The sequence below is a fragment of the Equus przewalskii genome, chromosome 16 (assembly GCF_037783145.1).
Source record: "Equus przewalskii isolate Varuska chromosome 16, EquPr2, whole genome shotgun sequence".
In the NCBI taxonomy this organism is placed as follows: domain Eukaryota; kingdom Metazoa; phylum Chordata; class Mammalia; order Perissodactyla; family Equidae; genus Equus; species Equus przewalskii.
The window spans coordinates 22,899,504-22,917,345 of NC_091846.1; the positions used below are offsets into that span (position 1 = coordinate 22,899,504).

At 39.0% G+C, this 17,842-nt stretch overlaps 1 long non-coding RNA gene across 2 annotated transcripts; it reads left to right on the forward strand.

Moving 5' to 3' along the window:
- The first annotated feature begins 635 nt into the window (after positions 1–635).
- Positions 636–17,768, forward strand: LOC139076342 (uncharacterized). Of its 2 annotated transcripts, none has more exons than XR_011527844.1 (3): positions 636–771; positions 2,528–2,596; positions 17,603–17,768. It is a non-coding gene; the product is annotated as an uncharacterized lncRNA (long non-coding RNA). The 2 variants fall into 2 exon arrangements; XR_011527845.1 differs by lacking the exon at positions 17,603–17,768 and adding an exon at positions 16,588–16,717.
- The last annotated feature ends 74 nt before the right edge of the window (positions 17,769–17,842 follow it).

The window sequence follows — 17,842 nt, forward strand, 5'->3', positions numbered from 1 at the left end:
TTATCCAAGAAGAGGCAATGGCTGAGCCCCAGAGAATCTGAGAAGACAAAGAAGCCAGTGTTCTGCCCTGGCGAGCGCCAAGAAACCTCCTTTAACCTCATTGCTCTCCCTCAAACATTTAGCAGTAAACGCATCCTTGTGCTTCTAAGGGTAGAAATCTTCTATCCAGGATCAGAATCAGATAACATGAGTTTGGATGTATTTGAAAGTAAATGGGAAAAATGGAAAATAATGATGATGTAGTTCTATCAAGAAGGCTAAATGGGCTGGGACTTTGGTGGTTTTGAGGTGGATTCAGTTCTTCATTTCCTGGCACTTGGATGTTTATCTCTGTGCCTTTGGGGGATACGGTGACTCATGTGCATGCAGGGTCGTGCAGTTCTTTCTGATTGTGATAAGCACTCAGAGCTAAGGCAAGCTGAGGTCAATTTTGCCAACTGAACTATATTGTTTAGCTCATAAGGTGTTTCTCTAAATTAAGTCAAATCAGTAAACATTTGTCAAGCATCTGTCTATCAGACGAGAGGCTAACGCACGAAAATGAACAGAATTTGAAACGCGAGGAAATGAAAAACAAACTGGCAGCGTGAAGATTATAGCTAATCTTTTCTGGATTGTCTCTGCAGACTTAGAGACAGGAAGTAAACTAACAGCCAAAAAGGAAACTTTTTCTGGGAAATCTCCCTCTAAATAGCCAAGACAAATATTTTGATGTGGGAGAAAGCGAAAATTAAAATGAATGTAAAACTGATCTTCACATTAAGATGTTAGGTAAGTCAAACAACTTCAATAAAAATACTGAACACTTACTATGTTGTGTTATATGGTTATATGAAATTAAAAAGATACAGCTGACATCTTGAGGACAAATTTAAACGTATATTATTCTGTGCAAAATGAACATTATACTGTGTAAAAAAATGTTCCTTTGTCCTCAAAACTTTTCTTGTTGTTGTTGCTGTTTAGGGATGTTATATGGAGAAGAATAAAAAAATTATTGTATCTGAAGTTCATCAATTTGACAAAGTCCATCATGGATTCCTTGTGCATCAAATGAGGAAGTGTAGACTGCGTGATGGGATAATTAGGTGGATTTGTATTTGGTTAATTGGCCGTACCCCAGCAGCATTTATTTATTGATTGATGTCTGCTGCATCCCAGGAGGTTCTTGAAAGCGTCAAGACTATTGGGGCTAACTGAAATGTCACATATCTTTGCTTCGGATTAGAATTACATCAATTTTGGGGCCACCTGGTGGCCAAGTGGTTAATTTCACTGCCTCCCGCTTCGGAGACCCAGAATTTCGTCTGTTCAGATCCTGGGCGTGGACCTAGCACTGCTCAAGTCATGCTGAGGCAGCGTCCCACATAGCAGAACCAGAAAGACCTACAACTAGAATTTACAACTATGTACTGGGGGGCTTTGGAGAGAAGAAGGAAAAAAAAAAAAAAAAAAGATTGGCAACAGATGGTAGTCCAGGTGCCAAACTTTAAAAAAAAAAAGAATTACGTGAAATTCATTCAGCAAACACCAGATAAGAAAAGCAGGAAAGGACATTCAGAGTGTTTGCAATTCATTCCCTCTTCCAGCTACCTTAAACTCTATCCTTAAATGAGGTCAGATCATCAGAAGTCCGGATATATGGTCTTATGGTGGCTTCTGGGTCGCATTAAATTAGCCTCTCATAAAATGGCCTTCTCCACCTGAAAAACATCAAGAATTTTAAAAATAAACTTTTATTTTAGAATTGTTTTGGATTTACAGGAAAAATTGTGGAAATAGTAGAGAGAATTCTGATCCACTCCACGTCAGTTTCCTCTATTATTATCTTATATCAGTAAGGCACATTTGTCACAATCAATAAACAAATTTTGATATGTTATTATTAACTAAAGCCCATATTTTATTCAGAGTTCCTTAGTTTTTGCCTAGCGTTCTTTTTCTGTTCCAGAATCCATCAAGGATACCACCTTATATTTAGTTGTCATGCCTCCTCAGGCTCCTCTTGACTGTGACATTTTCTCAGACTTTTCTTGGCTTAGATGATCTTGACATTTTTGAGGAGTCAGCCATTTTGTAGAATGTCCCTCAGTTGGGATTTGTCTGATGACGTTTTGGGTTTGTAGGAAGATCACAGAGGTAAAGTGCCATTCTTATCACATTCTATCAAGGGTTCTTGCTATCAACAGGACTTATCACTGATGATGTTGACCTTGGTCACCTGGCTGAGGTTGTGTTTGTCAGGTTTCTCCACTGTAAGGTTACTCCCCCTACCCCTTTCCATCCTGTACTCTTTGAAAGCAAATTTCTATGAGCAGCATATACTTAAGGAGTGGGGAGTTACACCCTACCTCCTTGAGGGTGGAATATCTGCATAAATTACTTGGAATTCTGCTTGGGAGATTTGTCTATTCTCCCCAATTTGTTTACTTATCCAATCATTTATTTACATCATTATGGACTAATGGATATTTATTTTATATTTTAGGCTATAACCCAATACTATCTTACTTATCTTGTTACTCAGATTGTCCCAGCTCTCACCGTGGGACTCTTTCAGTTGGCTCCCGCGACTCTTCAACATACCCACCTCATTGTAAGTTTTTCTTCTCTTTTCTTTTTCAGCACTTCCTTGCTCTCTGGCACTCTAAGAGGCTCCAGGCTCATCTTGCATATTTCCTGTCCCAGTGCTAGATGCAGCCATTTCTCCAAGGAGCCCTAGTTTCTTTTAATGAAGAATGGTATTGGAAACTAAAAACCACGATCTAGACCCTAGTGTGCTTGTTGCTATCAGAGGGCAGGGGCCATTGCTTCTAGGCCTTCTTAGCTGACAGACCAAGGAAAGATATGTGTGTATACTAACTAGTGTATACACACACTCACATAAATATTTCTATTTTAACCATCTGTATCTCTGTTGAGTAAACATGGGTTCATACTGATGTATCCAACTCTAATCTGTTACCACAAGGATCATTCTAGCCTTCTCATCTTGCTTCTCTGTAACCTCCTACTCCAACAGTGAGAAACCTGACTCCCACATCTGCCATCTATTTACTTCATTGTTCAATTCCAATACATGTGTAGAGTGGTTTCAGAATCGCTAACCTGTACTCCCTCGAGAAACAACTTTACCAACTAGACTACAGTGTTTATGTACCATTTATTTTGCCTTTAGTCTTACAGTTGGAAATTACTGAGGTCAGCACATTTTATACTCACTTCCTTCAGTGAGGTTGTTTTATAATATAGTTAGATTCTTTTGCCACATTCTACATTTCATCCTGGGATCTCCCAACCTCCTAAATGAGTTTTAAAATTTGCATATATTCAGATTCACTGATTGTACTGTAAAGTTCTATGAGTTTTTACAAATGCATTGTGTCATGTATCTACCGTTAAAATATCATACCGAATAGTTTCACCAGCCTAAAAAACTCCTCTGTACTTCATCTTTTCAAGCGTCCCCTCTTCCTGAGCCCCTGGCAATCACAGATCTGTTTACCTTCTCTATAATTTTGCCTTTTTCAGAATGTAATATAAAATGGAATCATACAGCATTTAGTTTTTTCAGACTAGCTTTTTTCACTTAGCAGTATGCATTTAAGATTCTTCCTTGTCATTGCATGGCTTAACAGCAGTAGGGCAATTATAATGTTAGTTGTACAACATGGTGTAGTGAAGAACACAGGCTCGGAATTCAGACCACCTGGGTGCTGCGACCTCCCAGGATGTGTGAGCAGGGCTAGGTTACCCAGACTTCCTGGGCCCCAGTGTCTTTGTTTGTAAACAGGAATAGTAAATGTATCTATAAAGTATCAAGCAGCACCTGGCTCAATAGACATTAGCTGTTATTATAATTTATTATAATATTTTACATATAATATTGCAAGCACTTTGTAGACATTCTTTTATGCCTTCCAAGAAACTTTCAAAGAAGTATGACTATCCCCATTTTATAGATGGAGACCCTGAAATGCAGAAACCATAAATCAATGGGATCAGGACTTGAACCCAGGCCTATCATAGTACAAAGGCCCTGATCTTTTAACTTTACTATGGTGATTCTCAGGAGCACGAGAGAAGTTCCCTTTTATTCAGCCCTAGACAAATTGCATCTGGAACATCATCTTCACTTTGAGTTGTCACTTTTTATGAAGGACCAACTAGAAAGAGCGAAATAGATGACAATCAGAGTGGTGAAAGATCTGGAAAACCTTTTAAAAGAGGGGCTACTAAAGGAGCTAGGGATGGTTGGTTTAAAAAAAAAGTTGGGAAGGAAATATAGCAAAATGTTAACAACGTGTATCTCAACGGTGGGATGACACGTAATTTTCTTTTCTTCTTTATATTTTTTAGATTTTAAAAGATGAACATATATTTCTTTTTGCTGTTTTTGCTTTTGGTTATGAGGTGTAATTGACATATAACATTATACTAATTTCTGCCGTACAACATAATGATTCAATATTTGTATATATTGCAAGATGATCATCACAATAGGTCTAGTTAACATCTGTCACCATACATAGTTACATAAAAATTTTATTTTCTTGTGATGAGGACTTTTAAGATCTACTCTCTTAGCAACTTTCAAATATGCAATACAGTAGTATTAACTGTAGTCACCAGGCTGTACATTATATCCCCAACTTAACTGCTTTATTTCTGGAAGTTTGTACCTTTTGACTACCTTCACCCATTTCTTCTACCCCCTGCCCCCGGCAAACACCAATCTGTTCTCTGTAGCCATGAGCTTGATTTGTTGTTCTTGTTTTTTAATTCCACATGTAACTGAGATCATATGGTATTTGTCTTTTTCTGTTTGACTTATTTCACTTAAAGCCCTTTCATTCCATGTATTTCATATTGTCCCCGAGGTCCTTTCATGTTTTCTCAAATGGCAAGATTTCATTCTTTTTTATGGCTGAATAATATTCTATTGTATATATATACCACATCTTCTTTATCCATTCGTCCACTGATGGACACTTCATGGTGTTTCTATATCTTGGCTATTGAAAATAATGCTGCAGTGAACATGAGGATGCATACATCTTTTCAAATTAGTGTTTTCATTTTCTCTGGATAAATATCCAGCAGTGGAATAGCTGGGTTGTATGGTAGTTCTACTTTCAATTTTTTGAGGAGTCTCCATACTGTTTTCCATAGTGGCAACAGCAGTTTACATTCCCACCAACAGTACACAAGGGTTCCCTTTTCTCCACATCTTCACCAACACTTGTTATCTCTTGTCTTTGTGATAATAGCCATTCTAACCGGTGTGAGGTGCTATCTCATTGTAGTTTGATTTGTATTTCCTTGATGATTCGTGATGTTGAGCATCTTTTCATGTACCTGTTGGTTGTCTGTATGTCTTCTTTGGAAAAAAGGCTATTCAGATCCTTCACCATTTTTTAATTGGATTCTTTGTGTTTTTTGCTATTGAGTTGTATGAGTTCTTTACATACTTTGGATATCGACCCCTTCTCAGATAGTACATGATTTGCAAATATTTTCTCCCATTCAGTAGGTTGCCTTTTTGTTTTGTTGATGATTTCCTTTGCCATGTAGAAGCTTTTTAGTTCGATGTAGTCTCACCTGGTTATTTTTGCTCTTGTTGGCTTTACTTTTGGAGTCAGGTTCAAAAACTAATTGCCAAGACCATTGTCAAAGAGCTTACCACTTATGTTTCCTTCTAGGAGTTTTATGGTTTCAAGTCTTACATTCAAGTCTTTAATCCATTTTGAGTTAATTTTTGTGTATGGTATAAGATAGTGGTCGAGTTTCATTCTTACGCATGTGGCTGTTCTGTTTTCCCAAGACCATTTATTGAAGAGATTGTCCTTTCCCCATTGTTTATTTTTGGCTCCTTTGTCATAAATTAATTAACCTTAAAGATGTGGGTTTGTTTCTGGGCTCTCTATTCTGTTCCATTCATCTATGTATCTGTTTTTATGCCAACATCATACTGTTTTGGTGACTACAGCTTTGTAATATGGTTTGAAATCAGGAAATGTGATGCTTCCAGCCTTTTTCTTTTTCTCCAGATTGCTTTGGCTATTCATGGTCTTTTGTGATTTACTTTTCTTCTTTGCACTTTTTAGATTTTTAAAGATGAATATATGTTTCTTTTTTTGTTTTATGTATTTTTTTATAATTACTTTTATAATAAGAAAGAACATTTTAATAAATCATAGTTAAAAGTAAAACTTGAGTGATGGATGTTAACTAAATTTACTGTGGTAATCATTTCATAATATATACATGTATCAAATATTTATACACCTTGAACATATACAATGTTGTATGTCAAATATATCACAATAAAACAGGAAAAAAAGCTATATATAAATATCCAGCACAACATTTAGGCCCTTTTCAAAAAAATAATTGTTCAGGTTTTATTTTGAAATCTAAGACTGAGATTTGAAATGTATGTTTGAAAATATAACTGTTATTTTCCTTGTGAATTCTATAAATACAGTTCACATTGAGCACAAAGAAAAAAAAAGAAAGAAAGAAGAACTTGATAGTCTGCTCTGTGAAAGACAGATTAAATGTTTTGCTTATGATAGAGTTTGGGCCCAATGTGTGAAAATTAGCTACAGGCACATTTGGGCTCAATATAAATGGAATTGGCTAATGTGTGAGGCGGCCAACTTCCCTCTACCAGAAAGAGCTTAATCATAGGCTGGGGTCAGGATAGACCAGTTGACCTCTGAAATCTCTTTCAACTTTTATTCTATAACCAGGGCTTCTAGTTATGAGCTCAGAGTGTTTTTAATTGCTTTAGCTCATGATGTACAAATTTATGTCAATATAAGTGCATTTAGTTTATTAATCTATTCAGCCACCTAAGAAACACTTAGCAATTTGTTTTATGTACTGAGAAGAAGTGAACCTGTATTTCTTTAGAATTGAATTTAGAATTTTTACTTCTGCAGACTAGACTTCTTCCATCTTGTATTAGTTTCATAGGGCTGCTGTAATAAATTAGCACAGACTGGGTGGCTAAAAACAACTTATTCTCTCATAGTTCTGGAGGCCAGAAGGCCAAAATCAAGGTGTTGGCCAAGCTCCCTTGAAGGCCCTAGGGAAGAATCCTTCTTTGGCTCTCCCAGCTTCTGGTGACTGTAGGCATTCTTTGTGGCTGTATAACTCCAATCTGTGTCTCTGTCTTCATGTGGCCTTCTCCTCTTCTTAGTGTGTCTCTCTTCTATGTGTCTCATACAAAGACATTTGTCATTGGATTTAGGGCCCACTTGGATAATCCAGAGTCATCTCATCTCAAGATCCTTAGTTAATTCTCCAAAAACTCTTTCTCCAAATAAGGTCACATTTACAGGTTTTGGGATATAGACATATCTTTTTGGAGGTCCACCAATAGTTGGTGAGATATTTTAATCATTGTCCTTTTGACATTAATTCCTTATTCTAGTTCTTCCTGCTTCTATCCCTGCCAATCTTCCTGCTCCATCTCCAACACTTAGTCCAGCCAACTCCTACCTTCTTAAGAGTTTCTGCTTTCACCTCCTCTAGGAAGTCTTCCATGATTGCTGTTGTCTTGTTCACCCCATAGGCCTGGCATTTAGTGTGGTCTCTGCTACATAAAAAGAGCTTAATAAGTGTTTGTTGAAAAAATATTAGCAAATCGAATATAGCATTTCATTAAAATGATCATACACCGTGATAAAGTGGGATTTATACCAGAGATGGTTCAACATCTGCAAATCAATCAATCTGATACACCACATTAGCAAAATAAGGAATAAAAAATCCCATGATCATGTCAATGGATGCAGAGAAAGCATTTGACAAGGTCCAACATCCATTTATGATAAAAACTCTCAATAAAATGGGTATAGAAGGAAAGTGCCTCAATATACTAAAAGCCATATATGACAAACCCACAGCCAACCCCATACTTAATGGTGAAAAACTGAAAGCCATCCCTCTGAGAACAGGAACAAGACAAAAGTGCACACTTTCACCACTCATATTCAACATGGTACCGGAGGTTTTGGCCAGAGCAATTAGGCAAGAAAAAGAATTAAAAGGAATCCAAATTGGAAAAGAAGAAGTAAAACTCTCACTGTCTGCAAATGACATGATTCTATATATAGAAAACCCTAAAGAATCTACAAGAAAACTATTAGAAATAATCATGAACTACAGCAAAGTTACAGGGTACAAAATCAACTTACAAAAATCAGTTGCATTTCTATACATTAATAATGAACTAGCAGAAAGAGAGCTCAAGAATACAATCCCAACAAAAAGAATAAAATATTTAGGAATAAATTTAACCAAGGAGGTGAAAAACCTATACTATAACTATAGACCTATACTGAAAACTATGATTATTGTTGAATTATCAACTATTGTTGAAAGAAGTTGAAGAAGATATAAAGAAATGGAAAGACATTCCATGCTCATGGATTGGAAGAATAAGCGTAGTGAAAATGTCCATATTACCCAAAGCAATCTACAGATTCAGTGCAATCCTGATCAGAATCTCGATGACCTTCTTTGTGGAAATAGGACAAAGAATTCTAAAATTTATATGAAACAACAAAAGAACCCGAATAGCTGAAGCAATCTTGAGAAAAAAGAACAAAGCTGGAGGCATCACAATCCCTGACTTCAAAATATACTACAAAGCCATAGTGATCAAAACGGCATGGTACTGGCAGAAAAACAGACACAGAGATCAGTGGAACAGAATTGAAAGCCCAGGGGCCAGCCCGGTGGTGCAGCAGTTAAGTTTGCACATTCGGCTTTGGCGGCCCAGCGTTCGCTGGTTCACATCCCAGGTATGGACCTACACACCGCTTGTCAAGCCATGCTGTGGCAGGTGTCCCACATATAAAGTGGAGGAAGATGGGCATGGATGTTAGTTCAGGGCCAGTCTTCCTCAGCAAAAAGAGGAGGATTGGCAGCAGATGTTAGCTCAGGGCTAATCTTCCTCAAAAACCAAACAAATTAATTAATTAAAAAACAAAAGAATTGAAAGCCCAGAAATAAAACCACACATGTATGGACAGCTAATCTTTGACAAAGGAGAGACAGTGTCTTCAAGAAATGGTATAGGGACAACTGGACAGCCACATGCAAAAGAATGAAGGTAGACCATTATCTTACACCATACTCAGAATGGATTAAAGGATTGAATATAAGACCTGAAACCATAAAACTCCTAGAAGAAAATATAGGCAGTGCACTCTGACATTGGTCTTAGCAGTATCTGTTTGTTTGTTTGTTTGTTTGTTTGTTTCTGAGGAAGACTAGCCCTGAACCAATATCTGTGCCAATTTTCCTCCACTTTATATGTGGGTCACTGCCACAGAATGGCTGTTGAGTGGTGTAGATCCATGCCTGGGATCAGAACCTGCAAAACTGGTTCCTGAAGCAGAGCATGCCGAACTTAACCACTACGTCATGGAGTTGGCCCCAGCAGTATCTTTTTGAATACCATGTCTACTCGGGAAAGAGAAACAAAAGAAAAAATAAACAAATGGAACTACATCAGACTAAAAAGCTTCTGCAAGGCAAAGGAAGCTATGAGAAATACAAAAAAAAACAACCCACCAACTGGGAGAAAATTTTTGTAAATCATACATCTGACAAGAGATTAATTTCCAAAATATATAAAGAACTCAAACAACTCAACAACAAAAAAACAAAGAACCTGATCAAAAAATGGGCAGAGCTGGCCAGCCCTGTGGCATAGTAGTTAATCACGGCATGCTCCACTTTGGTGGCCCAAGTTCACAGGTTCAGATCCCAGGTGAGGACCTACATCACTCATCAAGCCATGCTGTGGTGGTGACCTATGTACAAAATAGAGGAAGATTGGCACAGATATTAGCTAAGGACTAATTTTCCTCAAGCAAAAAAAGAGGGAGATTGGCAACAGATGTTAGCTCAGAGCGAATCTTTCTCACCAAAATAAATAAATAAATAAATAAATAAATAAATAAAGGGCAGAGGATATGAACAGAGATTTTTCCAAAGAAGATATACAGATGGCCAACAGGCATATGAAAAGATGTTCGATATCACCAACTTAGGGAAATGCAAATCAAAAGTACAATGAGATATCACCTTACACCTGTCGGAATGGCTATAATTAACAAGACAAGAAATAACAAATGTTGGAGAGGACGTGGAGAAAGGGAACCCTCGTACACTGCTGGTGGGAATACAAACTGGCACAGCCACAATGGAAAGCAGCAAGAAGATTTCTCAAAACATTAAAAATAGAAATACCATACCATCCAGCTAACCCACTACTGGGTATTTATCCAAAGAACTTGAAGTCAACAATTCAAAGAGACTTATGCACCCCTATGTTCATTGCAGCACTATTCACAATAGCCAAGACATGGAAGCAACACAAGTGTCCATCGACTGACGAATGGATGAAGAAGATGTGATTTTTATATATATATACACACACACAATGGAATACTACTCAGCTGTAAAAAAGACAAAATCATCCCATTTGCAAAAACATGGATGGAGCTTCAGGGTATTATGTTGAGCAAAATAAGTCAAACAGAGAAAGATAAACACCATATGATTTCAGTCATATGTGGAAGATAAACACATGGATAAGGAGAACAGATTGGTGGTTACCAGAAGGGAAGGGGATGGCAGGGCGGGGGGGGGGAAGGGGTAAAGGAGCACATATGTATGGTGACACATAAAAACTAGACTATTGAGAGTGAGCAAGGTGCAGTTTATACAGAAACTGATATATAATAATGTACACCAGAAATTTCACAATGTTATAAACCAATATGACCCCAATAAAATAACTTTAAAAAATAGAATAAAATAAAAAATTTTAAAAAGCCTGTTGAGTAGATTAAACCAAAAAAAAAGAAAGAATAAATGAACCTATCAGAGGAGGCCAATGATAATGCCCACCTTTCTTTTGAGTTACTGAGAAGTGGTCAGTTTTCCATGAGAACTTCAGGGAGAAGATGAGACGTTAGTTTTAGAAAGTATGTTAATTCTAGAAAACCTTTCTATTGAAACCACAGCACAGATATTTAAAGAGAATGAGACGTTTAACCTAGACAGTTTTTCATTCTTAAGGCACAAGAATGTAGGGCGTTAAAGACAAATGCCACACTTTCCACTTTAATTAACATTGAGCAGTTCTGGACAGTGGGAGGTTTTGTGTGTGTGTGTTGTGTTTTTGAAATGAGGAGAATAGGTTTCTTCTGACGGAGGCGTCACAGTGTAACTGGGGCAGGAGAGTGAAGCAGATAAGGGGCGTTGTTCAGACTAGGAAACTTGTCTTCCTGAGGGAAGCCCCAGCTGTGTTTACCAGAGATAACTTGGCTTATTAAAAGTGGTTAAAATGGCACATTTTGAGGCTTTGTAATTGATTTAAAAATTGAAGTTGCTGCCTGAAAGCTCAGCCACTTGTTGGGAACCTACCTTTCCCCCTCAGTAGCTTTTTGAGAGGTGAGGCATGGTTTCAGAAACCATAAACGGTGTGACATTTGACGTCAGAGCTTGATCCTGAATTGAGTGTTATTTTTTACCCGGGATTAGAGTCTCTGAGGCCCATGCTTTGAGATACGTCTCAAGGATTTTGCTTCTTGGGGAAGAGTTAATGAGTGTAGTGAGCCTGTTCGCCTTCTCTCACTGCCTGACTTCTGGGAGAGAAATGCCTGAGTCTGACTTTCCACTCCACCCTTGGTGAGTTTAACGTGGAACACGAGCCTTCAGACTTACTTTGTGAACTGGCTGGGGAAAAGAGCTTCAGTACAGAAGAGGCCTGGATGAACTAGTGTTTCTTGAGTTGCAAAGTACCCGGGACAGTATGCACCACCACACTGCAGAATATTCCACTTTTATTTGAGGATGTTATAGATATTTAGAGCTGCTTTTGAGAATCCTCAAGGAGAATATGGACAGAAAATATTGATAATGTAGTTTTACCTTTTACAGGCAAAACTATAAAGTACAGTTTGTCTTCAGTGTTTTTGGTGATTTGAGCACCTCAGTCAACAGCAAATCTAATCATAGTTCCTGGTGCCCACTCTGTGTCAGAGAGTGTTCTGGCAATGAAGCCATATCATCAAGCAGAAGAGACAAGAAATTCTGCCTTCATGGAGCTTACATTCTAGTGGGAGAGACAATTAGCACATCCACTAAATTATATAGAATGTTAGAAAATGGTAAGTGCTATGGAAAAAAGTAGAGCAGCGTAAAGGTGATGGAAAGTGGGGGTCAGGTTGCAGCAGTAAATAGGGTGGCTGGGGTGGGCCTCCTTGAGAAAGGGAGATTTGTGCAGGAAGTGAGAGAGGTTAGCTATGTGACTGTCAGGGGCCAATGGATGAAGGCAGGGAGAATGGGCAGTGCAACGAGGGCCTTAAGACAGGAGTGTTCTGGTGTGCCTGAGGACCAGAATGGTGGGAACCAAGGGAGGTGAAGAAAGAAAGGTCAGAGAAGTCATGCTAGACCAGATTACGTCAGGCCTCATAGCTCATGACATTTGGTTTTTACTCTGAGTGGAATGGGGAGCCTCTGCAGTGCTTTGAGCAGAGGAATAACACGATCTAACTTGAGTTTTAAAGAGGATCACTGACCACCGTGTTGGGAATACTCTGCAGATGTCAGGGGAGAAGCAGAGAAAACAGTTAGAAGGCAGTTTCAGTAAATGCAGGTGAGAGATGATGGAGATGTGAATCTGCAATTAGATGCGGAAAAGTGAGGAGTGGACAAATTCTGGGCATGTCTGAAGGCAGAACTATCTTGATTTCCTGATGGGTTGGACGTGGTGTATGAGAAACAAGCAGAAAAGTCAAGGATAACCCCATATTTTTTGCTTCAAGAATGGAAATGAAGAAGTTGCCGTCAACTGAGTTGAGGGAGGCTGCAGGCAGTGTGCTGTGGGTGGGTGGGAGGTGTCGATGAGGAATTTGGTTTTACTTCTATCTTTTAGACACTCAAGCAGAAGTATCTAGCAGGAGTTGGTTTACAAGTTTGAATTCAGAGGGCAGGTCTGGGTAGGAAACATAAATTTGGGAGTCAGTTTATAGATAGTATTTAAAGCCCCTAAACTTGGTGAGATGACCCAAAGTGAGTGTAGACAGAAATGAAGACTAAGAAGTGGCCCTAAAACACTCTCTTGTTTAGAGATCAGGGTTGAGAGGAGGAAGCAACCAGAGAGACTGAGAGGAGGGACTAGTGAGGAAAGAGATAAAGGAAGAGAATCTGGCATCCTAGAAACCAAGTGAAGAAAGTTATCAAGGAGAAGGGGGTGATTGACGTCTCTAGGGCTGCTGAGAGAGCAAACATAGTGAGCGCTGACCGTCGCATCTAGAGCGTGGAGGCCTTCGATGACCTTTGCAAGCTGAGCTTGGGTGGGGAAGTGAGGGTGAAAAACCAGTTGAAATCAGCATGAGGAAGGAATGGAATTAGAAACAAAATATTTAGATCCCATTCTTTGGAAGCGCTTTGCTGCTTAGGGGAGCAAAGAAGTGGAGCAGTCACTAGTGAGGAAACTAGGGTCGAGAGAAGATTTTAAAATAGGAGAAATAGCAGCAGATATGATGATAAGTAGAGCACGAAAAATTGACAAAGTGGGAGATGGGTGAACTGCTGGTTCAATGCCCTTGGAAGGGAATAGAGCTGGTGGGAGAATGTATTCTGTCCAGGAGCAGACACAGTTCATGTGCAGTAGCTGGTGGATCTGTGGGTGCAATGCCAACGGGTGGGCAGACGCGGTGCCAGCAATGTATGGAAGTCCTCTCTTCTGACTTCTCCTCTTTTCTCAGTGAATTAGAAAGCAAAGTCTTAAGCTGAGAGTGGGAAGGGGGAGAAGGAGTTATTGGAGGTTTGGAGAGCGAGGAAATGGTGTGAAATTATGTTGAGAACAGTGGAGAAAGTATGAATAGGGATGCACAGTCCCTGTTCTGATTGCCCAGTAGTGTCAAGGGCCCACTGGAAGTTTGGGGTTTGGCATCATGAATTTCAAGTACAACCAGTTGACTAGCTTGTGTATTTTTCTCCAGCCACTTCAGCTGCATCGGTGAGGGCATGCAGTAGGCACAGCTGCATTTAGCCCAGTGTGTGGTCTTGCCAAGGGAGTAAGACAAGTCAAGACAGGGGCAGGGAAGTCCAAGGTCTATGCAAGTCAGTATTTAGAAATCTCCAAATACGCATTGGCTTGCAAGCCCTCTGTATTAGTTTTCTGGGGCTGCCATAACAGAATACCACAGACTGGATGGCTTAAACAACAGGTATTTGTTTTCTCACAGTTCTAGAGTTCAAGATCGAGCTGTTGGTTTGGTTTCCTCTGAGGTTTATCTCCTTGGCCTCCAGATGGCCACCTTCTCACTGTGTCCTCATATGGTCTTTTCTCTGCATACACACGTCTCAGCGTGTTCAAATTTCCACTTCTTATAAGAATACCAGTCAGATTTGATTAGGTCGAGTCTAACGGCCTCATTTTAACTTAATCACTTCTTTAAAAGTCCTGTCTCTAAATACAGTCACACACGGAGGTATTGGGGGTTAGGGCTTCAACATATGAATTTTGAGTGTATATGGTTTAGCCCATAACACCCTCCCTCTGTGCTATTCACCCCAGGTAATCATGTCAACAGGCCACTTTATTTGTATACGTTTGCTGTAATTTTCTGCCCCTGGAATGCAAAAGGTATACAGACTCTCCCTTCAGGGCCCTTCAGGCAGCACGTGTTGTTTTTCTACTCCTTACTCTCCAATGCTTGCAAACATTTTTGATCCACAGTAAAAAACATACGCTGTCTTTGACCCAGTACACACATACATAAATACGTAACTGAAAACAGTTTCCACAAAGCAGTGCAATGCACTTTGATGGTTTAGAAATTTTCGGCTCTATTCTGTTTTTTAAAAATCTCTGCAGAGATCTCTGTAAGGCATCTCAAACGAATAATAATTACATAGTTACGTGCAAATAATAGTGTAGTAACGTAAGCGCTGAGGAATGACTTAAATAAAATTGGAGTCTACATGTAAGAGAGAGAAAATCCTCATTCATTAGAATAGGAAAGCAATAAATTTCTCAAAAGTTGAACAGAGACATAGAGTATATGCATATTATTTAAAAACATGGAAGCAACGCATAGAAGAAACAGTTAGAAATATTGAGAGTGGCTGCTGCTAGGGAGAGGGATATGGCGGGATGTGGGGGTTGGGGAGGTGGTGACAGAACTTTTTTTGTTTTTGTTAGCTTTTGAGCACTATTTGACTTTTTAACCATGTATATACATTGCTTGACAAAAATAAAAAATAATTTTAAAAAACCGCACATAGTGTATGTGGCCACCTAGTCTGCGGACTCTTAGGGACTGGCCTGGCTGAGTTTCTTGCGGGATGCCCACACCACCACCCCAAAGGTTTATAGTTGCTTTTTACTCAGAATTCCAAACTGTGCATTTGACACTATTTGTATTTTTGACTAGCCCTAACCAACCCTTTTTCAGTCCACAAAGGCACCTCTTTCTTTGAAAAGAGAGGCGAGATAACCAGGGGTTAAGAACATGGACCTTGGAGCCAGACTCTGGGTTCAGATCCCAGCTTTGCCTCTTTACCAGCTGTACAACTTCAGGCAAGTCTCTGAACTTCTTTGCCTCCCAACTTCATTATCTGTAATGTAGCCATAATAACAGTATTTACTTCTGGGACTGTTACGAAAATTAAATGAGTTTTCATTTTTTTAAAGAACAGTACCTAGCAAGTTAAATACATAAAATTTCACAAGAAGGTGGTACTTATCCTTTTTGAATCTGTAGATTGAGAAAATACTTTACACTCAAAGTTACCATGAATTCAGTTATTATAATAACTATAAAATATATATAAAATATTCCAATTTAATTTTAACATATATTATAAAATAGTTCATATTTTGTTTATCACGCCTGGATCTGCACAGTTAGCAAAAGAGTATATCTGCGGATAATGCTCAGTCCATAGACAATGTTCGATGTGCATATGGATTTGCAATAAATTTGAGGAGTTCTGGAGTTCGCAGCACACATATAGTGCCCACACATTGACCCTCAACGTCTGTAAACTAGGACCGATAATTGGTCGTCTTAAATTGATTAGAATCCTGCCAGAATATTTGTGTGGAAGCTACACTAATATGATCTCCCCCCTCCCCCCACCAGAATCACATCCCAAGATGAACCTGTGAGAGCTGAGGGAAAAAAACCCACACAAAGTGTAAGAGTTTTTTCCCTTGGAAACTTAATATAAGAGATTATTGACTATTGCTCCTGGGAGGCATGCTTAGAATGCAATTGTAGTTAAGAAAACTTACATCTAATTTATTCCGTTGCCTGAGAATTGACTGTATTAATAGAAAGGGTTGGTCAGGAGCAGAAGTGGGGGATGGTTAGAAAATAAAAGGTGTCTGTGTGTCTTTGCACTCTCTAGGGGAGAAGGTACCCTGATCTGTGAACACAAATATTCCAATCTCTATAACACAAATATCACTACATTATGGAGATACAAATCCTCATGATTGCATTAATTAATTTTTTATTATCTTCGTTTGTTCTGATCCAGGTTTACCAAACAACATTCTGGTGATAATTTGGCTTCTTGTGTAGGTTTGTCTATGAGTAAAATTGTGCTTGGCACTATTATTTTTCACTGTAAGTGAATAAATCAGCATTCTGGATTATGCAGCAGTTGCTGTGAATGAATTTATTCAGCATGCATTCCCGACGGAATCCTCAACACTAGGTGCCCAGCAGAAGGACGGACCTGAGGCACAGGACGCTGGAATGAGGGGACCACAAGTACTTCTGCCCCACTCCTAGCTGTTGTCTGTAGGTGACATCTCTTCGACTCATCTTTTGTAGCCCAACTTGGCCCAACATAGAATCCGCCATTCCCAATACTGCTGTAACTTTGGGTTTTCCTAGTAAGGAAAGTCCCCTACTATATTGTTCTCCCCAGGAAAAGTAGGCTAAGGTGCATTTTTGGCTTTGACACTGAGTTCTGATTTGGAATGTGTGCTACATCAATTTCATTAACTACCACTTACATTCCAAATTGATTCATCCAATTCGGCAGTCATGTTGAGCACTGGAAAACACATTTCATTGGGAGATATAGGATTATAAAGATGGATTATGAAAATGAGGAAGCGACCCAAGGGTCCACCAACAGATGAATGGATAAGCAAAATGTGGTCTACACATACAATGCAATATTATTCAGCTTTAAAAAGGAAGAAAATTCTGACACATGCTAAAACATGGGTCAGCCTTGAGGAATTGTGCTAAGTGAAATAAGCCAGTCACAAAAAGACAGATACCGTATGATTCCATTTTTATGAGGTGCCTAAAGTAGTCAAACTCATACAGACAGAAAGTAGAATGGTGGTTGCCAAGGGTTGGGGGAGGCGGGAATGGGGAGTTGTTTAATGGTACAGTTTCAGTTTTGCAAGATGAAAAGAGTTATGAAGATGGATGGTGATGGTAGCTTAATAATATAAAAGTACTGACACCGAACTATATATTTAAACGTGGTTAACAAGGTAAATTTATGTTATGTGTATTTTACCACAATAAAGGAAAACTGAAGAACAAAAGATGGATCATGGTTTCAGTCCTAAGGTGCTTACACCCTCTAGAAGAGGCCAAACAGGAGGGTGGGAATAGCGTTATGGGAATGCAGACTAAAGAGAGGTCAATACTGAGAAGACTCCGGCCCATTTCACGAAGAAACTGCCATGAGAGGTAGGTCATTATGTAATTCCCTCAAATGTTTAAATTCCATGGAGCAGAAGCCTCCCATTCCTGCTTGAAGACCC